General features: G+C 45.1%; 1 pseudogene; it reads right to left on the bottom strand.

The window, feature by feature from the left end:
- LOC135536472 (ryanodine receptor 2-like) overlaps window positions 1–26,163 on the bottom strand; it is a 317,124-nt pseudogene that overhangs the window by 163,453 nt on the left and 127,508 nt on the right.

The following is a 26,163-nucleotide window of genomic DNA, read 5'->3' as shown; positions in this document are numbered from 1 at the left end:
TTGACATGTCCTGTAGTCTCAGGACTCTTCTAAGGACTGTTAGCTACTTGACATGTCCTGTAGTCTCAGGACTCTTCTAAGGACTGTTAGCTACTTGACATGTCCTGTAGTCTCAGGACTCTTCTCAGGACTGTTAGCTACTTGACATGTCCTGTAGTCTCAGGACTCTTCTAAGGACTGTTAGATACTTGACATGTCCTGTAGTCTCAGGACTCTACTCAGGCCTGTTAGATACTTGACATGTCCTGTAGTCTCGGATCCTGTTAGCTACTTGACATGTCCTGTAGTCTCAGGACTCTTCTAAGGACTGTTAGCTACTTGATATGTCCTGTAGTCTCAGGACTCTTCTAAGGACTGTTAGCTACTTGACATGTCCTGTAGTCTCGGATCCTGTTAGATACTTGACATGTTCTGTAGTCTCAGGACTCTTCTAAGGACTGTTAGCTACTTGACATGTCCTGTAGTCTCAGGACTCTTCTCAGGCCTGTTAGATACTTGACATGTCCTGTAGTCTCGGATCCTGTTAGCTACTTGACATGTTCTGTAGTCTCAGGACTCTTCTAAGGACTGTTAGCTACTTGACATGTCCTGTAGTCTCGGATCCTGTTAGATACTTGACATGTCCTGTAGTCTCAGGACTCTTCTAAGGACTGTTAGCTACTTGATATGTCCTGTAGTCTCAGGACTCTTCTAAGGACTGTTAGATACTTGACATGTCCTGTAGTCTCAGGACCCTTCTCAGGCCTGTTAGCTACTTGATATGTCCTGTAGTCTCAGGACTCTTCTAAGGACTGTTAGATACTTGACATGTCCTGTAGTCTCAGGACTCTTCTCAGGCCTGTTAGCTACTTGATATGTCCTGTAGTCTCAGGACTCTTCTAAGGACTGTTAGCTACTTGACATGTCCTGTAGTCTCAGGACTCTTCTAAGGACTGTTAGCTACTTGACATGTCCTGTAGTCTCAGGACTCTTCTAAGGACTGTTAGCTACTTGACATGTCCTGTAGTCTCAGGACTCTTCTCAGGACTGTTAGCTACTTGACATGTCCTGTAGTCTCAGGACTCTTCTAAGGACTGTTAGATACTTGACATGTCCTGTAGTCTCAGGACTCTACTCAGGCCTGTTAGATACTTGACATGTCCTGTAGTCTCGGATCCTGTTAGCTACTTGACATGTCCTGTAGTCTCAGGACTCTTCTAAGGACTGTTAGCTACTTGATATGTCCTGTAGTCTCAGGACTCTTCTAAGGACTGTTAGCTACTTGACATGTCCTGTAGTCTCGGATCCTGTTAGATACTTGACATGTTCTGTAGTCTCAGGACTCTTCTAAGGACTGTTAGCTACTTGACATGTCCTGTAGTCTCAGGACTCTTCTCAGGCCTGTTAGATACTTGACATGTCCTGTAGTCTCGGATCCTGTTAGCTACTTGACATGTTCTGTAGTCTCAGGACTCTTCTCAGGCCTGTTAGCTACTTGACATGTCCTGTAGTCTCGGATCCTGTTAAATACTTGACATGTCCTGTAGTCTCAGGACTCTTCTAAGGACTGTTAGCTACTTGACATGTCCTGTAGTCTCGGATCCTGTTAGATACTTGACATGTCCTGTAGTCTCAGGACTCTTCTAAGGACTGTTAGCTACTTGACATGTCCTGTAGTCTCGGATCCTGTTAGATACTTGACATGTCCTGTAGTCTCAGGACTCTTCTAAGGACTGTTAGCTACTTGATATGTCCTGTAGTCTCAGGACTCTTCTAAGGACTGTTAGATACTTGACATGTCCTGTAGTCTCAGGACCCTTCTCAGGCCTGTTAGCTACTTGATATGTCCTGTAGTCTCAGGACTCTTCTAAGGACTGTTAGATACTTGACATGTCCTGTAGTCTCAGGACTCTTCGAAGGACTGTTAGCTACTTGATATGTCCTGTAGTCTCAGGACTCTTCTAAGGACTGTTAGCTACTTGACATGTCCTGTAGTCTCGGATCCTGTTAGGTACTTGACATGTCCTGTAGTCTCAGGACTCTTCTAAGGACTGTTAGCTACTTGACATGTCCTGTAGTCTCAGGACTCTTCTCAGGCCTGTTAGCTACTTGACATGTCCTGTAGTCTCAGGACTCTTCGAAGGACTGTTAGATACTTGACATGTCCTGTAGTCTCAGGACTCTTCTAAGGACTGTTAGCTACTTGACATGTCCTGTAGTCTCAGGACTCTTCTAAGGACTGTTAGCTACTTGACATGTCCTGTAGTCTCAGGACTCTTCGAAGGACTGTTAGATACTTGACATGTCCTGTAGTCTCAGGACTCTTCTAAGGACTGTTAGCTACTTGACATGTCCTGTAGTCTCAGGACTGTTAGCTACTTGACATGTCCTGTAGTCTCGGATCCTGTTAGGTACTTGACATGTCCTGTAGTCTCGGATCCTGTTAGATACTTGACATGTCCTGTAGTCTCAGGACTCTTCTCAGGCCTGTTAGCTACTTGATATGTCCTGTAGTCTCAGATATTGTTAGCTACTTGACATGTCCTGTAGTCTCAGGACTCTTCTCAGGACTGTTAGCTACTTGACATGTCCTGTAGTCTCAGGACTCTTCTAAGGACTGTTAGCTACTTGACATGTCCTGTAGTCTCATGACTCTTCTAAGGACTGTTAGCTACTTGACATGTCCTGTAGTCTCAGGACTCTTCTAAGGACTGTTAGCTACTTGACATGTCCTGTAGTCTCAGGACTCTACTCAGGCCTGTTAGCTACTTGACATGTCCTGTAGTCTCAGGACTCTTCTCAGGACTGTTAGATACTTGACATGTCCTGTAGTCTCAGGACTCTTCTAAGGACTGTTAGCTACTTGACATGTCCTGTAGTCTCGGATCCTGTTAGGTACTTGACATGTCCTGTAGTCTCAGGACTCTTCTAAGGACTGTTAGCTACTTGACATGTCCTGTAGTCTCGGATCCTGTTAGATACTTGACATGTCCTGTAGTCTCAGGACTCTTCTAAGGACTGTTAGCTACTTGACATGTCCTGTAGTCTCGGATCCTGTTAGATACTTGACATGTCCTGTAGTCTCAGGACTCTTCTAAGGACTGTTAGCTACTTGATATGTCCTGTAGTCTCAGGACTCTTCTAAGGACTGTTAGATACTTGACATGTCCTGTAGTCTCAGGACCCTTCTCAGGCCTGTTAGCTACTTGATATGTCCTGTAGTCTCAGGACTCTTCTAAGGACTGTTAGATACTTGACATGTCCTGTAGTCTCAGGACTCTTCTCAGGCCTGTTAGCTACTTGATATGTCCTGTAGTCTCAGGACTCTTCTAAGGACTGTTAGCTACTTGACATGTCCTGTAGTCTCAGGACTCTTCTAAGGACTGTTAGCTACTTGACATGTCCTGTAGTCTCAGAACTCTTCTAAGGACTGTTAGCTACTTGACATGTCCTGTAGTCTCAGGACTCTTCTCAGGACTGTTAGCTACTTGACATGTCCTGTAGTCTCAGGACTCTTCTAAGGACTGTTAGATACTTGACATGTCCTGTAGTCTCAGGACTCTACTCAGGCCTGTTAGATACTTGACATGTCCTGTAGTCTCGGATCCTGTTAGCTACTTGACATGTCCTGTAGTCTCAGGACTCTTCTAAGGACTGTTAGCTACTTGATATGTCCTGTAGTCTCAGGACTCTTCTAAGGACTGTTAGCTACTTGACATGTCCTGTAGTCTCGGATCCTGTTAGATACTTGACATGTTCTGTAGTCTCAGGACTCTTCTAAGGACTGTTAGCTACTTGACATGTCCTGTAGTCTCAGGACTCTTCTCAGGCCTGTTAGATACTTGACATGTCCTGTAGTCTCGGATCCTGTTAGCTACTTGACATGTTCTGTAGTCTCAGGACTCTTCTAAGGACTGTTAGCTACTTGACATGTCCTGTAGTCTCGGATCCTGTTAGATACTTGACATGTCCTGTAGTCTCAGGACTCTTCTAAGGACTGTTAGCTACTTGATATGTCCTGTAGTCTCAGGACTCTTCTAAGGACTGTTAGATACTTGACATGTCCTGTAGTCTCAGGACCCTTCTCAGGCCTGTTAGCTACTTGATATGTCCTGTAGTCTCAGGACTCTTCTAAGGACTGTTAGATACTTGACATGTCCTGTAGTCTCAGGACTCTTCTCAGGCCTGTTAGCTACTTGATATGTCCTGTAGTCTCAGGAATCTTCTAAGGACTGTTAGCTACTTGACATGTCCTGTAGTCTCAGGACTCTTCTAAGGACTGTTAGCTACTTGACATGTCCTGTAGTCTCAGGACTCTTCTAAGGACTGTTAGCTACTTGACATGTCCTGTAGTCTCAGGACTCTTCTCAGGACTGTTAGCTACTTGACATGTCCTGTAGTCTCAGGACTCTTCTAAGGACTGTTAGATACTTGACATGTCCTGTAGTCTCAGGACTCTACTCAGGCCTGTTAGATACTTGACATGTCCTGTAGTCTCGGATCCTGTTAGCTACTTGACATGTCCTGTAGTCTCAGGACTCTTCTAAGGACTGTTAGCTACTTGATATGTCCTGTAGTCTCAGGACTCTTCTAAGGACTGTTAGCTACTTGACATGTCCTGTAGTCTCGGATCCTGTTAGATACTTGACATGTTCTGTAGTCTCAGGACTCTTCTAAGGACTGTTAGCTACTTGACATGTCCTGTAGTCTCAGGACTCTTCTCAGGCCTGTTAGATACTTGACATGTCCTGTAGTCTCGGATCCTGTTAGCTACTTGACATGTTCTGTAGTCTCAGGACTCTTCTCAGGCCTGTTAGCTACTTGACATGTCCTGTAGTCTCGGATCCTGTTAAATACTTGACATGTCCTGTAGTCTCAGGACTCTTCTAAGGACTGTTAGCTACTTGACATGTCCTGTAGTCTCAGGACTCTTCTAAGGACTGTTAGCTACTTGACATGTCCTGTAGTCTCGGATCCTGTTAGATACTTGACATGTCCTGTAGTCTCAGGACTCTTCTAAGGACTGTTAGCTACTTGATATGTCCTGTAGTCTCAGGACTCTTCTAAGGACTGTTAGATACTTGACATGTCCTGTAGTCTCAGGACCCTTCTCAGGCCTGTTAGCTACTTGATATGTCCTGTAGTCTCAGGACTCTTCTAAGGACTGTTAGATACTTGACATGTCCTGTAGTCTCAGGACTCTTCGAAGGACTGTTAGCTACTTGATATGTCCTGTAGTCTCAGGACTCTTCTAAGGACTGTTAGCTACTTGACATGTCCTGTAGTCTCAGGACTCTTCTAAGGACTGTTAGCTACTTGACATGTCCTGTAGTCTCAGGACTGTTAGCTACTTGACATGTCCTGTAGTCTCGGATCCTGTTAGGTACTTGACATGTCCTGTAGTCTCGGATCCTGTTAGATACTTGACATGTCCTGTAGTCTCAGGACTCTTCTCAGGCCTGTTAGCTACTTGATATGTCCTGTAGTCTCAGATATTGTTAGCTACTTGACATGTCCTGTAGTCTCAGGACTCTTCTCAGGACTGTTAGCTACTTGACATGTCCTGTAGTCTCAGGACTCTTCTAAGGACTGTTAGCTACTTGACATGTCCTGTAGTCTCATGACTCTTCTAAGGACTGTTAGCTACTTGACATGTCCTGTAGTCTCAGGACTCTTCTAAGGACTGTTAGCTACTTGACATGTCCTGTAGTCTCAGGACTCTACTCAGGCCTGTTAGCTACTTGACATGTCCTGTAGTCTCAGGACTCTTCTCAGGACTGTTAGATACTTGACATGTCCTGTAGTCTCAGGACTCTTCTAAGGACTGTTAGCTACTTGACATGTCCTGTAGTCTCGGATCCTGTTAGGTACTTGACATGTCCTGTAGTCTCAGGACTCTTCTAAGGACTGTTAGCTACTTGACATGTCCTGTAGTCTCGGATCCTGTTAGATACTTGACATGTCCTGTAGTCTCAGGACTCTTCTAAGGACTGTTAGCTACTTGACATGTCCTGTAGTCTCGGATCCTGTTAGATACTTGACATGTCCTGTAGTCTCAGGACTCTTCTAAGGACTGTTAGCTACTTGATATGTCCTGTAGTCTCAGGACTCTTCTAAGGACTGTTAGATACTTGACATGTCCTGTAGTCTCAGGACCCTTCTCAGGCCTGTTAGCTACTTGATATGTCCTGTAGTCTCAGGACTCTTCTAAGGACTGTTAGATACTTGACATGTCCTGTAGTCTCAGGACTCTTCTCAGGCCTGTTAGCTACTTGATATGTCCTGTAGTCTCAGGACTCTTCTAAGGACTGTTAGCTACTTGACATGTCCTGTAGTCTCAGGACTCTTCTAAGGACTGTTAGCTACTTGACATGTCCTGTAGTCTCAGGACTCTTCTAAGGACTGTTAGCTACTTGACATGTCCTGTAGTCTCAGGACTCTTCTCAGGACTGTTAGCTACTTGACATGTCCTGTAGTCTCAGGACTCTTCTAAGGACTGTTAGATACTTGACATGTCCTGTAGTCTCAGGACTCTACTCAGGCCTGTTAGATACTTGACATGTCCTGTAGTCTCGGATCCTGTTAGCTACTTGACATGTCCTGTAGTCTCAGGACTCTTCTAAGGACTGTTAGCTACTTGATATGTCCTGTAGTCTCAGGACTCTTCTAAGGACTGTTAGCTACTTGACATGTCCTGTAGTCTCGGATCCTGTTAGATACTTGACATGTTCTGTAGTCTCAGGACTCTTCTAAGGACTGTTAGCTACTTGACATGTCCTGTAGTCTCAGGACTCTTCTCAGGCCTGTTAGATACTTGACATGTCCTGTAGTCTCGGATCCTGTTAGCTACTTGACATGTTCTGTAGTCTCAGGACTCTTCTCAGGCCTGTTAGCTACTTGACATGTCCTGTAGTCTCGGATCCTGTTAAATACTTGACATGTTCTGTAGTCTCAGGACTCTTCTAAGGTCTGTTAGCTACTTGACATGTCCTGTAGTCTCAGATCCTGTTAGGTACTTGACATGTCCTGTAGTCTCAGGACTCTTCTAAGGACTGTTAGCTACTTGACATGTCCTGTAGTCTCGGATCCTGTTAGCTACTTGACATGTCCTGTAGTCTCAGGACTCTTCTAAGGACTGTTAGCTACTTGACATGTCCTGTAGTCTCGGATCCTGTTAGATACTTGACATGTCCTGTAGTCTCAGGACTCTTCTAAGGACTGTTAGATACTTGACATGTCCTGTAGTCTCAGGACTCTTCTAAGGACTGTTAGCTACTTGACATGTCCTGTAGTCTCAGGACTCTTCTAAGGACTGTTAGCTACTTGACATGTCCTGTAGTCTCGGATCCTGTTAGATACTTGACATGTTCTGTAGTCTCAGATCCTGTTAGGTACTTGACATGTCCTGTAGTCTCAGATCCTATTATCCACTTGACATGTCCTGTACTTTGCTCTGACAGGTGAAGGACATACTGTATATTTCGCTGTGCTGAAACAGTCAGTGTCTACTGTTGGGAATGTCCCTACTGAGCTGTGGAGTGTATGAATCAGAGAGGAGACTGGACGACCACGTAAAGGCATTACTAGGAGCAGTATAACACAGTGCATTAGAATGGATGGAGCAGCTGGAAGTGTGTCACATCCCAGTCAGTACTGTACGTTGTTACTGTAAGGCTGTGACTGCCTCCTACCTGGCTGATCTGAGAGATCCTACGTGCTCTGTTGTGTAGGCTGGCTGGGTCTCCCTCCCTGGTCCTCTCTATGCTCCAGCACCACATCACCATCGTCTTCAGAGACTCCTTGATAGGCCAACGGTACAACTCTTTATCCTAGAGGGACACAGAGAAGAGGCTCAGAGAGAGACTGTAAGGTAGAAATATATATCTCACAGGGAAGAGACTCAGAGAGAGACCGGAGGTTAGAAACATAAACCTCTTTATCCTACAGTACAGTAGAGGAGACACATAGTGAAACTTTGTTGATGATCTGTGTCTGACCTGGTTGTTGATGAACTGTGTCTGACCTGGTTGTTGATGATCTGTGTCTGACCTGGTTGTTGATTAACTGTGTCTGACCTGGTTGTTGATGAACTGAGTCTGACCTGACCTGGTTGTTGATGAACTGAGTCTGACCTGGTTGTTGATGAACTGAGTCTGACCTGACCTGGTTGTTGATGAACTGAGTCTGACCTGGTTGTTGATGAACTGAGTCTGACCTGGTTGTTGATGAACTGTGTCTGACCTGGTTGTTGATGAACTGAGTCTGACCTGGTTGTTGATGAACTGAGTCTGACCTGGTTGTTGATGAACTGAGTCTGACCTGGTTGTTGATGAACTGTGTCTGACCTGGTTGTTGATGAACTGAGTCTGACCTGGTTGTTGATGAACTGAGTCTGACCTGGTTGTTGATGAACTGAGTCTGACCTGACCTGGTTGTTGATGAACTGAGTCTGACCTGGTTGTTGATGAACTGTGTCTGACCTGGTTGTTGATGAACTGAGTCTGACCTGGTTGTTGATGAACAGAGTCTGACCTGGTTGTTGATGAACTGAGTCTGGCCTGGTTGTTGATGAACTGTGTCTGACCTGGTTGTTGATGAACTGAGTCTGGCCTGGTTGTTGATGAACTGAGTCTGACCTGGTTGTTGATGAACTGAGTCTGACCTGGTTGTTGATGAACAGAGTCTGACCTGGTTGTTGATGAACTGAGTCTGGCCTGGTTGTTGATGAACTGAGTCTGACCTGGTTGTTGATGAACTGAGTCTGACCTGGTTGTTGATGAACTGTGTCTGACCTGGTTGTTGATGAACTGAGTCTGGCCTGGTTGTTGATGAACTGAGTCTGACCTGGTTGTTGATGAACTGAGTCTGACCTGGTTGTTGATGAACTGAGTCTGACCTGGTTGTTGATGAACTGTGTCTGACCTGGTTGTTGATGAACTGAGTCTGACCTGGTTGTTGATGAACTGAGTCTGACCTGGTTGTTGATGAACAGAGTCTGACCTGGTTGTTGATGAACTGAGTCTGACCTGGTTGTTGATGAACTGAGTCTGACCTGGTTGTTGATGAACTGAGTCTGACCTGGTTGTTGATGAACTGATTCTGACCTGGTTGTTGATGAACTGAGTCTGACCTGGTTGTTGATGAACTGTGTCTGACCTGGTTGTTGATGAACAGAGTCTGACCTGACCTGGTTGTTGATGAACAGAGTCTGACCTGGTTGTTGATGAACTGAGTCTGACCTGGTTGTTGATGAACTGAGTCTGACCTGGTTGTTGATGAACTGAGTCTGACCTGGTTGTTGATGAACTGAGTCTGACCTGGTTGTTGATGAACTGAGTCTGACCTGGTTGTTGATGGACTGAGTCTGACCTGGCCTGGTTGTTGATGAACTGAGTCTGACCTGGTTGTTGATGAACTGAGTCTGACCTGGTTGTTGATGGACTGAGTCTGACCTGGCCTGGTTGTTGATGAACTGTGTCTGACCTGGTTGTTGATGAACTGAGTCTGACCTGGTTGTTGATGAACTGAGTCTGACCTGGTTGTTGATGAACTGAGTCTGACCTGGTTGTTGATGAACTGAGTCTGACCTGGTTGTTGATGAACTGTGTCTGACCTGGTTGTTGATGAACTGAGTCTGACCTGGTTGTTGATGAACTGAGTCTGACCTGGTTGTTGATGAACAGAGTCTGACCTGGTTGTTGATGAACTGAGTCTGACCTGGTTGTTGATGAACTGAGTCTGACCTGGTTGTTGATTAACTGAGTCTGACCTGGTTGTTGATGAACTGAGTCTGACCTGGTTGTTGATGAACTGAGTCTGACCTGGTTGTTGATGAACTGAGTCTGACCTGGTTGTTGATGAACTGTGTCTGACCTGGTTGTTGATGAACTGAGTCTGACCTGGTTGTTGATGAACTGTGTCTGACCTGGTTGTTGATGAACTGAGTCTGACCTGGTTGTTGATGAACTGAGTCTAACCTGGTTGTTGATGAACTGAGTCTAACCTGGCCTGGTTGTTGATGAACTGAGTCTGACCTGGTTGTTGATGAACAGAGTCTGACCTGGTTGTTGATTAACTGTGTCTGACCTGGTTGTTGATGAACTGAGTCTGACCTGGTTGTTGACTAACAGATGATACAACACAGCCTCGTGTTCCAGTACGATCTTACCTTCTCTGACAACCCTTTATAGGGCTTGAGGAGAGGGTGGGCTTTCGAGGCCTCACACACCTTGTCCCCGTGAACCCAGCCGTTGGAGAACTGAGACAGACAAGAGAGAGAGATATAGGAGAGAGAGCGATTTAAAAATCATTAATTAATGAATTAATCAATGACTGAATATATGAATCAATTAATCAATGGCTGAAGCAATGAATCAATGACTGAATATATGAATCAATGACTGAATCAATGAATCAATGACTCACTCAATGAATCAATGACGGAATCAATGAATCAATGGATGAATCAATGAATCAATGACTGAATCAATGACTGAATCAATGACTGAATCAATGAATCAATGGCTGAATCAATGAATCAATAACTGAATCATCGACTGAATCAATTCATCAATTCCTCAATCAATCAAGAGCTAGAGACAACCCCCTCACCTTGTCCATGGACCACTTGTCATGTGAATGCTCAGCGTATTTACTGACAAAGTGATCCAGCTCCTCCGGGACGTTCACACTGGGCCACGGCAGGAACACAAAAGAAGTAGAACGACCGTCACTGTCACACGCCCCCATCAGGAATAAGAGAATACCTTGATGTGTTCAGACTGGATCCACTGAATCAACGGTGTCTTACTTGGTGGTGTCTGCTGGCTGTGGGTTGAAGTTTCCCTCGGCGTCCATAGAGGACTGTTTCTCCATCACGGCCACATAGTTACTCTCCGTGTAGTCGGGTGGTAGTGCCCCGGCCACAGCACTCAGACACGGGAGAGCCAGCTTAAACAGCTCCTGGTCATACCTCTGGAGGGGAGAGGAGAACGCTGCATATGAAGAGAGAGAGTGTGTGTGTGTGTGTGTGTGTGTGTGTGTGTGTGTGTGTGTGTGTGTGTGTGTGTGTGTGTGTGTGTGTGTGTGTGTGTGCATATGTGTGTGTGTGTGTACATGTTCGTGTGTGTGTAGTCAGGAACCACAGCAGAGACAGTTTAAACAGCTCCTGGACATGACAGAGACCGTTTAAACAGCTTCTGGACATGACAGAGACCGTTTAAACAGCTCCTGGACATGACAGAGACCGTTTAAACAGCTTCTGGACATGACAGAGACAGTTTAAACAGCTCCTGGACATGACAGAGACCGTTTAAACAGCTTCTGGACATGACAGAGACCGTTTAAACAGCTCCTGGACATGACAGAGACCGTTTAAACAGCTTCTGGACATGACAGAGACCGTTTAAACAGCTCCTGGACATGACAGAGACCGTTTAAACAGCTCCTGGACTTGACAGAGACCGTTTAAACAGCTCCTGGACATGACAGAGACCGTTTATACAGCTCCTGGACATGACAGAGACCGTTTAAACAGCTCCTGGACATGACAGAGACCGTTTAAACAGCTCCTGGACATGACAGAGACCATTTAAACAGCTCCTGGACATGACATATACAGTTTAAACAGCTTCTGGACATGACAGATACAGTTTAAACAGCTCCTGGACATGACAGAGACCGTTTAAACAGCTCCTGGACATGACAGAGACCGTTTAAACAGCTCCTGGACATGACAGATACAGTTTAAACAGCTCCTGGACATGACAGAGACCGTTTAAACAGCTCCTGGACATGACAGAGACCATTTAAACAGCTCCTGGACATGACAGAGACAGTTTAAACAGCTCCTGGACATGACAGAGACAGTTTAAACAGCTCCTGGACATGACAGAGACCGTTTAAACAGCTCCTGGACATGACAGAGACCGTTTAAACAGCTTCTGGACACCGCTGGTCGGGGCAAAAGGCTAATATGAAGCTTTGTCTCGACATAAAACACAAATCACTTTATAACCCAGTGTGATGGTGAACAAGACGATGTGAGTGAAGTTACAAGGTGTATTGGATTCCTATGATAGGTTTCCCACTGACCACTAGAGGGCCCTAAACCATCACAATCTCAGCATCTTCAATAGGTGATAAGCACAGTAGATAAGCACAGTGATAAGCACAGTAGATGGACTGAATACCACAGAAGATGGACTGAATACCACAGTAGATGGACTGAATACCACAGTAGATGGACTGAATACCACAGTAGATGGACTGAATACCACAGTAGATGGACTGAATACCACAGTAGATGGACTGAATACCACAGTAGATGGACTGAATACCACAGTAGATGGACTGAATACCACAGTAGATGGACTGAATACCACAGTAGATGGACTGAATACCACAGTAGATGGACTGAATACCACAGTAGATGGACTGAATACCACAGTAGATGGACTAAACACCACAGTAGATGGACTGAATACCACAGTAGATGGACTGAATACCACAGTAGATGGACTGAATACCACAGTAGATGGACTGAATACCACAGTAGATGGACTGAATACCACATTACATGTAGTCCACAGGAGGTTGGTGACACCTTCATTTTGGGAGGACGGGGCTCGTTGTAATGGCTGGAGCGGGAATTCAGAGGAACGGTATCAAATACATCCGGCGCGTGGTTTCCACGGTTTCCAGGTGTTCGATGCCATTCCCCTTTACTCCGTTGCAGACATTATTATGAGCCCGTCATCCTCCCCTCACCAGCCACCACTGGATCTAGTCTGTACCTTGCGAGACAGAGCATCGAAGATGCCCCAGAACAGCTTCCTGGAGAGATGCAGCTCTTCGTCCGACGACGCCCCAAAGCTCCCCCAGCCGCCTGTCAGACAGTAGTACTTCCAACAACGCTCGTAGTGATTGGTCAACAGCTGAAACATCAAGATACACAGTCTACAATCGTGCTCAAAGATGCATGATTACTGACCACCTCAGAAACACACACACACACTATTATAATGAGGTTGGAGGAGGTTGGAGGAGGAGGTTGGAGGAGGAGGTTGGAGGAGGAGGAGGTTGGAGGAGGAGGAGGTTGGAGGAGGATGGAGGATGTGGTTGGAGGATGAGGAGGTTGGAGGATGTGGTTGGAGGAGGAGGTTGGAGGAGGATGGAGGAGGAGGAGGTTGGAGGAGGAGGACGTTGGAGGAGGAGGTTGGAGGAGGAGGAGGTTTGAGGATGTGGTTGGAGGAGGAGGAAGAGGTTGGAGGAGGAGGTTGGATGAGGAGGTTGGAGGATGTGGTTGGAGGATGAGGAGGTTGGAGGATGTGGTTGGAGGAGGAGGTTGGAGGAGGATGGAGGAGGAGGAGGTTGGAGGAGGAGGACGTTGGAGGAGGAGGTTGGAGGAGGAGGAGGTTTGAGGATGTGGTTGGAGGAGGAGGAAGAGGAGGTTGGAGGAGGAGGTTGGAGGATGTGGTTGGAGGATGTGGTTGGAGGATGAGGAGGTTGGAGGATGTGGTTGGAGGAGGAGGTTGGAGGAGGATGGAGGAGGAGGAGGTTGGAGGAGGAGGACGTTGGAGGAGGAGGTTGGAGGAGGAGGAGGTTTGAGGATGTGGTTGGAGGAGGAGGAAGAGGTTGGAGGAGGAGGTTGGATGAGGTTGGAGGAGGGAGGGAAAGAAGGAGGGAGGAGGAGGTTGGACAAGGAGGTTGGATGAGGGGGGGATGGAAGGAAGGAGGGAGGAGGAGGCTGGATGATGTTGGAGGATGAGGTTGGCGGACATTGTGTCAGGAGATTAGCCTCTTGGCGGGCTACAGAAAAGAAGACCTAATGAAACCTTGAGAGGCATCTTGGTGTGTTCGTTGAGGAGAGGAACATCGAACACCAAGCGTCTCAGCAGGTGTTGCATCATGGACGGCCTCAGTTGACTGGGAACACACACACACACACACACACACACACACACACACACACACACACACACACACACACACACACACACACACACACACACACACACACACACACACACACACACACACACACACACACACACACACACACACACACACGTGGAGGCTTATTAAAGGATCACTACCGTAGAAGTAGGAAAGTGTCCCCCTAACATCCCTGAGCCACACCTACAGATGTAGGATCTTAATTTGAGCCAGTTTGCTAGAGCAGGAAAATAATCCTGCAGTAACTGGAAATGTGAATTATTATGTAGATTATAATGAATGGACATTTCTGTAAGGGTTGATAATCTAGTCTCACATTTCTAAATCGTAATTACAAAACTTCAGAAGCCTTATAAAACCTCAAATACACTACACATTTTTAATTTTCATCCACAGGATGATCAAATTAAGATCTTATATCTGTAGCTAGAAGACAGATAGTCACATAGAGTTTCCATCCCTACAGTTGTAACCATCCCTTACCCACAGGTGGCCAGTCAAATAGACTAGCAGAGAGTAACCCGAAAGCCATTCCTTACCCACAGGTGGCCAGCAGACACTCCTCGATAGCGTCTCTCTGTGCCTTGGTGAGGCAGCATCCTTTAGAGAGACGGTAGACGGTGTGAAGTAGAGAGTCTATGAGCGAGGCGTAGGGCTCTGTCCCAGCGAACAGCGGAGCACACTTAGTGAGCAGGGGAAGAACCGCTGTACACAGGTACCTGTTGAGGGCCAGGGCCATGTCTGTAGAGCTCAGAGCAGCCTGGGGGAGAAACATAGAGACAACACAGGGACGAGGTTAGGGTCAGGGCCATGTCTGTAGAGCTCAGAGCAGCCTGGGGGAGAAACATATAGACAACACAGGGACGAGGTTAGGGTCAGGGCCATGTCTGTAGAGGTCAGATCAGCCTGGGGGAGAAACATATAGACAACACAGGGACGAGGTTAGGGTCAGGGCCATGTCTCACTGTGTATACAGGGTTAGAGACTCACTGTGTCTACAGGGTTAGAGACCCACTGTGTCTACAGGGTTAGAGACTCACTGTGTCTACAGGGTTAGAGACTCACTGTGTCTACAGGGTTAGAGACTCACTGTGTCTACAGGGTTAGGGACTCACTGTGTCTACAGGGTTAGAGACTCACTGTGTCTACAGGGTTAGAGACTCACTGTGTCTACAGGGTTAGAGACTCACTGTGTCTACAGGGTTAGGGACTCACTGTGTCTACAGGGTTAGGGACTCACTGTGTCTACAGGGTTAGAGACCCACTGTGTCTACAGGGTTAGAGACTCACTGTGTCTACAGGGTTAGAGACTCACTGTGTCTACAGGGTTAGAGACTCACTGTGTCTACAGGGTTAGAGACTCACTGTGTCTACAGGGTTAGAGACTCACTGTGTCTACAGGGTTAGAGACTCACTGTGTCTACAGGGTTAGAGACTCACTGTGTCTACAGGGTTAGAGACTCACTGCGTCTACAGGGTTAGAGACTCACTGTGTCTACAGGGTTAGAGACTCACTGTGTCTACAGGGTTGGAGACTCACTGTGTCTATAAGGTTTGGGTTAGAGACTCACTGTGTCTACAGGGTTAGAGACTCACTGTGTCTACAGGGTTAGGGACTCACTGTGTCTATAAGGTTTGGGTTAGAGACTCACTGTGTCTATAAGGTTTGGGTTAGAGACTCACTGTGTCTACAGGGTTAGGGACTAACTGTGTCTATAAGGTTTGGGTTAGAGACTCACTGTGTCTATAAGGTTTGGGTTAGAGACTCACTGTGTATATAAGGTTTGGGTTAGAGACTCACTGTGTCTACAGGGTTAGGGACTAACTGTGTCTATAAGGTTTGGGTTAGAGACTCACTGTGTATATAAGGTTAGGGTTAGAGACTCACTGTGTCTACAGGGTTAGGGACTCACTGTGTCTACAGGGTTAGAGACTCACTGTGTCTACAGGGTTAGAGACTCACTGTGTCTACAGGGTTAGAGACTCACTGTGTATATACGGTTTGGGTTAGAGACTCACTGTGTCTATAAGGTTTGGGTTAGAGACTCACTGTGTCTACAGGGTTAGGGACTAACTGTGTCTATAAGGTTTGGGTTAGAGACTCACTGTGTCTATATGGTTAGGGACTAACTGTGTATATAAGGTTTGGGTTAGAGACTCACTGTGTCTATAAGGTTTGGGTTAGAGACTCACTGTGTCTATAAGGTTAGGATTAGAGACTCACTGTGTCTACAGGGTTAGAGACTAACTGTGTCTATAAGGTTTGGGTTAGAGACTCACTGTGTCTATATGGTTAGGGACTAACTGTGTATATAAGGTTTGGGTTAGAGACTCACTGTGTCTATAAGGTTTGGGTTAGAGACTCACTGTGTATATAAGGTTTGGGTTAGAGACTCACTGTGTCTATAAGGTTTGGGTTAGAGACTCACTGTGTCTACAGGGTTAGAGACTCACTGTGTCTATAAGGTTTGGGTTAGAGACTCACTGTGTCTATAAGGTTTGGGTTAGAGACTCACTGTGTCTATAAGGTTTGGGTTAGAGACTCACTGTGTCTACAGGGTTAGAGACTCACTGTGTCTATATGGTTAGGGACTAACTGTGTATATAAGGTTTGGATTAGAGACTCACTGTGTCTATAAGGTTTGGGTTAGGGACTAACTGTGTCTATAAGGTTTGGGTTAGAGACTCACTGTGTCTATAAGGTTTGGGTTAGAGACTCACTGTGTCTATAAGGTTTGGGTTAGAGACTCACTGTGTCTATAAGGTTAGGATTAGAGACTCACTGTGTCTACAGGGTTAGGGACTCACTGTGTCTACAGGGTTAGAGACCCACTGTGTCTACAGGGTTAGAGACTCACTGTGTCTACAGGGTTAGAGACTCACTGTGTCTACAGGGTTAGAGACTCACTGTGTCTACAGGGTTAGAGACTCACTGTGTCTACAGGGTTAGAGACTCACTGTGTCTACAGGGTTAGAGACTCACTGTGTCTACAGGGTTAGAGACTCACTGTGTCTACAGGGTTAGAGACTCACTGTGTCTATAGGGTTAGAGACTCACTGCGTCTACAGGGTTAGAGACTCACTGTGTCTACAGGGTTAGAGACTCACTGTGTCTATAGGGTTGGAGACTCACTGTGTCTATAAGGTTTGGGTTAGAGACTCACTGTGTCTACAGGTTTGGGTTAGAGACTCACTGTGTCTACAGGGTTAGGGACTAACTGTGTCTATAAGGTTTGGGTTAGAGACTCACTGTGTCTATAAGGTTTGGGTTAGAGACTCACTGTGTCTACAGGGTTAGGGACTAACTGTGTCTATAAGGTTTGGGTTAGAGACTCACTGTGTCTATAAGGTTTGGGTTAGAGACTCACTGTGTATATAAGGTTTGGGTTAGAGACTCACTGTGTCTACAGGGTTAGGGACTAACTGTGTCTATAAGGTTTGGGTTAGAGACTCACTGTGTATATAAGGTTAGGGTTAGAGACTCACTGTGTCTACAGGGTTAGGGACTCACTGTGTATATAATGTTTGGGTTAGAGACTCACTGTGTATATAAGGTTTGGGTTAGAGACTCACTGTGTCTATAGGGTTAGGGACTAACTGTGTCTATAAGGTTTGGGTTAGAGACTCACTGTGTCTATAAGGTTAGGACTTAGAGACTCACTGTGTCTACAGGGTTAGGGACTCACTGTGTCTATAGGGTTAGAGACTCACTGTGTCTACAGGGTTAGAGACTCACTGTGTCTACAGGGTTAGAGACTCACTGTGTATATAAGGTTTGGGTTAGAGACTCACTGTGTCTATAAGGTTTGGGTTAGAGACTCACTGTGTCTACAGGGTTAGGGACTAACTGTGTCTATAAGGTTTGGGTTAGAGACTCACTGTGTCTATATGGTTAGGGACTAACTGTGTCTATAAGGTTAGGATTAGAGACTCACTGTGTCTATAGGGTTAGGGACTAACTGTGTCTATAAGGTTTGGGTTAGAGACTCACTGTGTCTATATGGTTAGGGACTAACTGTGTATATAAGGTTTGGGTTAGAGACTCACTGTGTCTATAAGGTTTGGGTTAGAGACTCACTGTGTCTATAAGGTTTGGGTTAGAGACTCACTGTGTCTATAAGGTTTGGGTTAGAGACTCACTGTGTCTACAGGGTTAGAGACTCACTGTGTCTATAAGGTTTGGGTTAGAGACTCACTGTGTCTATAAGGTTTGGGTTAGAGACTCACTGTGTCTACAGGGTTAGAGACTCACTGTGTCTATAAGGTTTGGGTTAGAGACTCACTGTGTCTACAGGGTTAGAGACTCACTGTGTCTATATGGTTAGGGACTAACTGTGTATATAAGGTTTGGGTTAGAGACTCACTGTGTCTATAAGGTTTGGGTTAGGGACTAACTGTGTCTATAAGGTTTGGGTTAGAGACTCACTGTGTCTATAAGGTTTGGGTTAGAGACTCACTGTGTCTATAAGGTTTGGGTTAGAGACTCACTGTGTCTATAAGGTTAGGATTAGAGACTCACTGTGTCTACAGGGTTAGAGACTCACTGTGTCTATAGGGTTAGGGACTAACTGTGTCTATAAGGTTTGGGTTAGAGACTCACTGTGTCTATATGGTTAGGGACTAACTGTGTATATAAGGTTTGGGTTAGAGACTCACTGTGTCTATAAGGTTTGGGTTAGAGACTCACTGTGTCTATAAGGTTAGGATTAGAGACTCACTGTGTCTACAGGGTTAGGGACTAACTGTGTCTATAAGGTTTGGGTTAGAGACTCACTGTGTCTATATGGTTAGGGACTAACTGTGTATATAAGGTTTGGGTTAGAGACTCACTGTGTCTACAGGGTTAGGGACTCACTGTGTCTATAAGGTTTGGGTTAGAGACTCACTGTGTCTATAAGGTTTGGGTTAGAGACTCACTGTGTCTACAGGGTTAGAGACTCACTGTGTCTATAAGGTTAGAGACTCACTGTGTCTATAAGGTTTGGGTTAGAGACTCACTGTGTCTATAAGGTTTGGGTTAGAGACTCACTGTGTCTATAAGGTTTGGGTTAGAGACTCACTGTGTCTATAAGGTTAGGGACTAACTGTGTATATAAGGTTTGGGTTAGAGACTCACTGTGTCTATAAGGTTAGAGACTCACTGTGTCTATAAGGTTTGGGTTAGAGACTCACTGTGTCTATAAGGTTTGGGTTAGAGACTCACTGTGTCTACAGGGTTAGAGACTCACTGTGTCTACAGGGTTAGAGACTCACTGTGTCTATAAGGTTTGGGTTAGGGACTCACTGTGTCTATAAGGTTTGGGTTAGAGACTCACTGTGTCTATAAGGTTTGGGTTAGAGACTCACTGTGTCTATAAGGTTAGAGACTCACTGTGTCTATAAGGTTAGAGACTCACTGTGTCTACAGGGTTAGGGACTCACTGTGTCTATATGGTTAGGGACTAACTGTGTCTATAAGGTTAGAGACTCACTGTGTCTACAGGGTTAGAGACTCACTGTGTCTACAAGGTTTTGGGTTAGGGTTAGAGACTCACTGTGTCTACAGGGTTAGAGACTCACTGTGTCTACAGGGTTAGAGACTCACTGTGTCTATAAGGGTTAGAGACTCACTGTGTCTACAGGGTTAGAGACTCACTGTGTCTACAGGGTTAGAGACTCACTGTGTCTACAGGGTTAGAGACTCACTGTGTCTACAGGGTTGGAGACTCACTGTGTCTATAAGGTTTGGGTTAGAGACTCACTGTGTCTACAGGGTTAGAGACTCACTGTGTCTACAGGGTTAGGGACTAACTGTGTCTATAAGGTTTGGGTTAGAGACTCACTGTGTCTATAAGGTTTGGGTTAGAGACTCACTGTGTCTACAGGGTTAGGGACTAACTGTGTCTATAAGGTTTGGGTTAGAGACTCACTGTGTCTATAAGGTTTGGGTTAGAGACTCACTGTGTATATAAGGTTTGGGTTAGAGACTCACTGTGTCTACAGGGTTAGGGACTCACTGTGTATATAAGGTTTGGGTTAGAGACTCACTGTGTATATAAGGTTTGGGTTAGAGACTCACTGTGTCTACAGGGTTAGAGACTAACTGTGTCTATAAGGTTTGGGTTAGAGACTCACTGTGTATCTAAGGTTTGGGTTAGAGACTCACTGTGTCTACAGGGTTAGGGACTCACTGTGTTAGGGTTAGAGACTCACTGTGTCTATAAGGGTTAGAGACTCACTGTGTCTATAGGGTTAGAGACTCACTGTGTATATAAGGTTTGGGTTAGAGACTCACTGTGTCTATAAGGTTTGGGTTAGAGACTCACTGTGTCTACAGGGTTAGGGACTCACTGTGTCTATAAGGTTTGGGTTAGAGACTCACTGTGTCTATATTTGGTTAGAGACTCACTGTGTCTATAAGGTTTGGGTTAGAGACTCACTGTGTCTATAAGGTTTGGGTTAGAGACTCACTGTGTCTATAAGGTTAGGATTAGAGACTCACTGTGTCTACTAACTGTGTCTATAAGGTTTGGGTTAGAGACTCACTGTGTCTATATGGTTAGGGACTAACTGTGTATATAAGGTTTGGGTTAGAGACTCACTGTGTCTATAAGGTTTGGGTTAGAGACTCACTGTGTATATAAGGTTTGGGTTAGAGACTCACTGTGTCTATAAGGTTTGGGTTAGAGACTCACTGTGTCTACTCACTGTGTCTATAAGGTTTGGGTTAGAGACTCACTGTGTCTATAAGGTTTGGGTTAGAGACTCACTGTGTCTACAGGGTTAGAGACTCACTGTGTCTATAAGGTTTGGGTTAGAGACTCACTGTGTCTAGAGAGACTCACTGTGTCTATATTTGGTTAGGGACTCACTGTGTCTATAAGGTTTGGGTTAGAGACTCACTGTGTCTATAAGGTTTGGGTTAGAGACTCACTGTGTCTATAAGGTTTGGGTTAGAGACTCACTGTGTCTATAAGGTTTGGGTTAGAGACTCACTGTGTCTATAAGGTTTGGGTTAGAGACTCACTGTGTCTATAAGGTTAGGATTAGAGACTCACTGTGTCTACAGGGTTAGGGACTAACTGTGTCTATAAGGTTTGGGTTAGAGACTCACTGTGTCTATATGGTTAGGGACTAACTGTGTATATAAGGTTTGGGTTAGAGACTCACTGTGTCTATAAGGTTTGGGTTAGAGACTCACTGTGTCTATAAGGTTAGGGTTAGAGACTCACTGTGTCTACAGGGTTAGGGACTCACTGTGTCTATAAGGTTTGGGTTAGAGACTCACTGTGTCTATAAGGTTAGGGACTAACTGTGTCTATAAGGTTTGGGTTAGAGACTCACTGTGTCTACAGGGTTAGGGACTCACTGTGTCTATAAGGTTTGGGTTAGAGACTCACTGTGTCTATAAGGTTTGTTAGAGACTCACTGTGTCTATAGGGTTAGAGACTCACTGTGTCTATAAGGTTAGAGACTCACTGTGTCTATAAGGTTTGGGTTAGAGACTCACTGTGTCTATAAGGTTTGGGTTAGAGACTCACTGTGTCTATAAGGTTTGGGTTAGAGACTCACTGTGTCTATAAGGTTAGGGACTAACTGTGTATATAAGGTTTGGGTTAGAGACTCACTGTGTCTACAGGGTTAGGGACTCACTGTGTCTATAAGATTTGGGTTAGAGACTCACTGTGTCTATAAGGTTTGGGTTAGAGACTCACTGTGTCTACAGGTTTAGAGACTCACTGTGTCTACAGGGTTAGAGACTCACTGTGTCTATAAGGTTTGGGTTAGGGACTCACTGTGTCTATAAGGTTTGGGTTAGAGACTCACTGTGTCTATAAGGTTTGGGTTAGAGACTCACTGTGTCTATAAGGTTAGAGACTCACTGTGTCTATAAGGTTAGAGACTCACTGTGTCTACAGGGTTAGGGACTCACTGTGTCTATATGGTTAGGGACTAACTGTGTCTATAAGGTTAGAGACTCACTGTGTCTACAGGGTTAGGGACTCACCGTGTCTATAAGGTTTGGGTTAGAGACTCACTGTGTCTATAAGGTTTGGGTTAGAGACTCACTGTGTATTTAAGGTTAGGGTTAGAGACTCACTGTGTCTATAAGGTTTGGGTTAGAGACTCACTGTGTCTACAGGGTTAGAGACTCACTGTGTCTATAAGGTTTGGGTTAGAGACTCACTGTGTCTATAAGGTTTGGGTTAGAGACTCACTGTGTCTATAAGGTTTGGGTTAGAGACTCACTGTGTCTATAAGGTTTGGGTTAGAGACTCACTGTGTCTATAAGGTTTGGGTTAGAGACTCACTGTGTCTATAAGGTTTGGGTTAGAGACTCACTGTGTCTATAAGGCTTGGGTTAGAGACTCACTGTGTCTACAGGGTTTGGGTTAGAGACTCACTGTGTATATAAGGTTAGAGACTCACTGTGTCTATAAGGTTTGGGTTAGAGATTCACTGTGTCTATAAGGTTTGGGTTAGAGACTCACTGTGTATATAAGGTTTGGGTTAGAGACTCACTGTGTCTATAAGGTTTGGGTTAGAGACTCACTGTGTATATAAGGTTAGAGACTCACTGTGTCTATAAGGTTTGGGTTAGAGACTCACTGTGTCTACAGGGTTAGAGACTCACCGTGTCTATAAGGTTTGGGTTAGAGACTCACTGTGTCTACAGGGTTAGAGACTCACCGTGTATATAAGGTTTGGGTTAGAGACTCACTGTGTCTACAGGGTTAGAGACTCACTGTATCTACAGGGTTAGAGACTCACCGTGTCTACAGGGTTAGAGACTCACTGTGTCTATAAGGTTAGAGACTCACTGCGTCTACAGGGTTAGAGACTCACTGTGTCTACAGGGTTAGAGACTCACTGTGTCTACAGGGTTAGAGACTCACTGTGTCTACAGGGTTAGAGACTCACTGTGTCTACAGGGTTAGGGACTCACTGTGTCTATAAGGTTTGGGTTAGAGACTCACTGTGTCTACAGGGTTAGAGACTCACTGTGTCTACAGGGTTAGAGACTCACTGTGTCTACAGGGTTAGAGACTCACTGTGTCTATATTAAGGTTTGTTAGAGACTCACTGTGTCTACAGGGTTAGAGACTCACTGTGTCTACAGGGTTAGAGACTCACTGTGTCTATAAGGTTTGGGTTAGAGACTCACTGTGTCTATAAGGTTTGGGTTAGAGACTCACTGTGTCTATAAGGTTTGGGTTAGAGACTCACTGTGTCTATAAGGTTTGGGTTAGAGACTCACTGTGTCTATAAGGTTTGGGTTAGAGACTCACTGTGTCTATAAGGTTTGGGTTAGAGACTCACTGTGTCTATAAGGTTAGAGACTCACTGTGTCTATAAGGTTTGGGTTAGAGACTCACTGTGTCTATAAGGTTAGAGACTCACTGTGTCTATAAGGTTTGGGTTAGAGACTCACTGTGTCTATAAGGTTTGGGTTAGAGACTCACTGTGTCTATAAGGTTTGGGTTAGAGACTCACTGTGTCTATAAGGTTAGAGACTCACTGTGTCTATAAGGTTTGGGTTAGAGACTCACTGTGTCTATAAGGTTTGGGTTAGAGACTCACTGTGTCTATAAGGTTTGGGTTAGAGACTCACTGTGTCTATAAGGTTAGAGACTCACTGTGTCTATAAGGTTTGGGTTAGAGACCCACTGTGTCTACAGGGTTAGAGACTCACTGTGTCTATAAGGTTTGGGTTAGAGACTCACTGTGTCTATAAGGTTAGAGACTCACTGTGTCTATAAGGTTTGGGTTAGAGACTCACTGTGTCTATAAGGTTTGGGTTAGAGACTCACTGTGTCTATAAGGTTTGGGTTAGAGACTCACTGTGTCTACAGGGTTAGAGACTCACTGTGTCTACAGGGTTAGAGACTCACTGTGTCTACAGGGTTAGAGACTCACTGTGTCTATAAGGTTAGAGACTCACTGTGTCTATAAGGTTTGGGTTAGAGACTCACTGTGTCTATAAGGTTTGGGTTAGAGACTCACTGTGTCTATAGGTTAGAGACTCACCGTGTCTATAAGGTTTGGGTTAGAGACTCACTGTGTCTATAAGGTTTGGGTTAGAGACTCACTGTGTCTATAAGGTTTGGGTTAGAGACTCACTGTGTCTATAAGGTTTGGGTTAGAGACTCACTGTGTCTATAAGACTCACTGTGTCTATAAGGTTAGAGACTCACTGTGTCTATAAGGTTAGAGACTCACTGTGTCTATAAGGTTAGAGACTCACTGTGTCTACAGGGTTAGAGACTCACTGTGTCTACAGGGTTAGAGACTCACTGTGTCTACAGGGTTAGAGACTCACTGTGTCTATAAGGTTTGGGTTAGAGACTCACTGTGTCTACAGGGTTAGAGACTCACTGTGTCTACAGGGTTAGAGACTCACTGTGTCTACAGGGTTAGAGACTCACTGTGTCTACAGGGTTAGAGACTCACTGTGTCTATAGGGTTAGAGACTCACTGTGTCTATAAGGTTTGGGTTAGAGACTCACTGTGTCTACAGGGTTAGAGACTCACTGTGTCTATAGGGTTAGAGACTCACTGTGTCTACAGGGTTAGAGACTCACTGTGTCTATAAGGTTTGGGTTAGAGACTCACTGTGTCTATAAGGTTTGGGTTAGAGACTCACTGTGTCTATAAGGTTAGAGACTCACTGTGTCTATAAGGTTTGGGTTAGAGACTCACTGTGTCTATAAGGTTTGGGTTAGAGACTCACTGTGTATATAAGGTTAGAGACTCACTGTGTCTATAAGGTTTGGGTTAGAGACTCACTGTGTCTATAAGGTTAGAGACTCACTGTGTCTATAAGGTTTGGGTTAGAGACTCACTGTGTCTATAAGGTTTGGGTTAGAGACTCACTGTGTCTATAAGGTTAGAGACTCACTGTGTCTATAAGGTTTGGGTTAGAGACTCACTGTGTCTACAGGGTTAGAGACTCACCGTGTCTATAAGGTTTGGGTTAGAGACTCACTGTGTCTACAGGGTTAGAGACTCACCGTGTATATAAGGTTTGGGTTAGAGACTCACTGTGTCTACAGGGTTTGGGTTAGAGACTCACTGTGTATATAAGGTTAGAGACTCACTGTGTCTATAAGGTTTGGGTTAGAGATTCACTGTGTCTATAAGGTTTGGGTTAGAGACTCACTGTGTATATAAGGTTTGGGTTAGAGACTCACTGTGTCTATAAGGTTTGGGTTAGAGACTCACTGTGTATATAAGGTTAGAGACTCACTGTGTCTATAAGGTTTGGGTTAGAGACTCACTGTGTCTACAGGGTTAGAGACTCACCGTGTCTATAAGGTTTGGGTTAGAGACTCACTGTGTCTACAGGGTTAGAGACTCACTGTGTCTATAAGGTTTGGGTTAGAGACTCACTGTGTCTACAGGGTTAGAGACTCACTGTATCTACAGGGTTAGAGACTCACCGTGTCTACAGGGTTAGAGACTCACTGTGTCTATAAGGTTAGAGACTCACTGTGTCTACAGGGTTAGAGACTCACTGTGTCTACAGGGTTAGAGACTCACTGTGTCTACAGGGTTAGAGACTCACTGTGTCTACAGGGTTAGAGACTCACTGTGTCTACAGGGTTAGGGACTCACCGTGTCTATAAGGTTTGGGTTAGAGACTCACTGTGTCTACAGGGTTAGAGACTCACTGTGTCTACAGGGTTAGAGACTCACTGTGTCTACAGGGTTAGAGACTCACTGTGTCTATAAGGTTAGAGACTCACCGTGTCTACAGGGTTAGAGACTCACTGTGTCTACAGGGTTAGAGACTCACTGTGTCTATAAGGTTTGGGTTAGAGACTCACTGTGTCTATAAGGTTTGGGTTAGAGACTCACTGTGTCTATAAGGTTTGGGTTAGAGACTCACTGTGTCTATAAGGTTTGGGTTAGAGACTCACTGTGTCTATAAGGTTTGGGTTAGAGACTCACTGTGTCTATAAGGTTTGGGTTAGAGACTCACTGTGTCTATAAGGTTAGAGACTCACTGTGTCTATAAGGTTTGGGTTAGAGACTCACTGTGTCTATAAGTTAGAGACTCACTGTGTCTATAAGGTTTGGGTTAGAGACTCACTGTGTCTATAAGGTTTGGGTTAGAGACTCACTGTGTCTATAAGGTTTGGGTTAGAGACTCACTGTGTCTACAGGGTTAGAGACTCACTGTGTATATAAGGTTTGGGTTAGAGACTCACTGTGTCTATAAGGTTTGGGTTAGAGACTCACTGTGTC

Source organism: Oncorhynchus masou, unplaced genomic scaffold (assembly GCF_036934945.1).
Source record: "Oncorhynchus masou masou isolate Uvic2021 unplaced genomic scaffold, UVic_Omas_1.1 unplaced_scaffold_623, whole genome shotgun sequence".
In the NCBI taxonomy this organism is placed as follows: domain Eukaryota; kingdom Metazoa; phylum Chordata; class Actinopteri; order Salmoniformes; family Salmonidae; genus Oncorhynchus; species Oncorhynchus masou.
Note: the sequence above shows the minus strand (reverse complement) of the source record. Positions and strands in the feature narration are given on the sequence as shown.